The sequence below is a fragment of the Etheostoma cragini genome, unplaced genomic scaffold, assembly GCF_013103735.1.
Source record: "Etheostoma cragini isolate CJK2018 unplaced genomic scaffold, CSU_Ecrag_1.0 ScbMSFa_540, whole genome shotgun sequence".
NCBI classification, from domain to species: Eukaryota; Metazoa; Chordata; class Actinopteri; order Perciformes; family Percidae; genus Etheostoma; species Etheostoma cragini.
Genome location: NW_023269140.1, coordinates 3,602 through 4,036, shown reverse-complemented (window position 1 = coordinate 4,036; position 435 = coordinate 3,602). Strand labels below are relative to the sequence as shown.

The window sequence follows — 435 nt, the reverse complement described above, 5'->3', positions numbered from 1 at the left end:
TCATCATCATCATCATCATCATCATCATCATCATGGGCAGGGAGATGAAACACATTCCTCAAGTCAGAAACTCTAGAAAGGATCCCTGACAGTAGAGTCTTCGTTAGACTGAGGGGGGGAAACTGCATCTCATTCACTGCAGAGTAATTGTCACTCAGGGTCCAGAGGGACAGAAGCTAATCGTTACATGCTCCAGATGACTCTGAGGTGAGAAAATCTATTTAGATCTTTAAGAAGACCAATGTGTAGATTGAATTAGATTTTCAGTCACTGTTGTCTCAATACTTCAGTGTCAGTCTACTTATTCTCTACAATAAATGCTCCAGTCCTTTCTTTGCATTTATACTTGTTCTTAATATGCTTCCACTGGCTCAGATTATGGAAAACAACAAAATAAGTTACCATAGTTATGCAGATGACACACAAATTTACATA

At 38.6% G+C, this 435-nt stretch overlaps 1 pseudogene; it reads right to left on the bottom strand.

The window, feature by feature from the left end:
- Nucleotides 1-101, bottom strand: part of LOC117941318 — a 274-nt pseudogene extending 173 nt beyond the window's left edge.
- Between the last annotated feature and the right edge of the window lie 334 nt (nucleotides 102-435).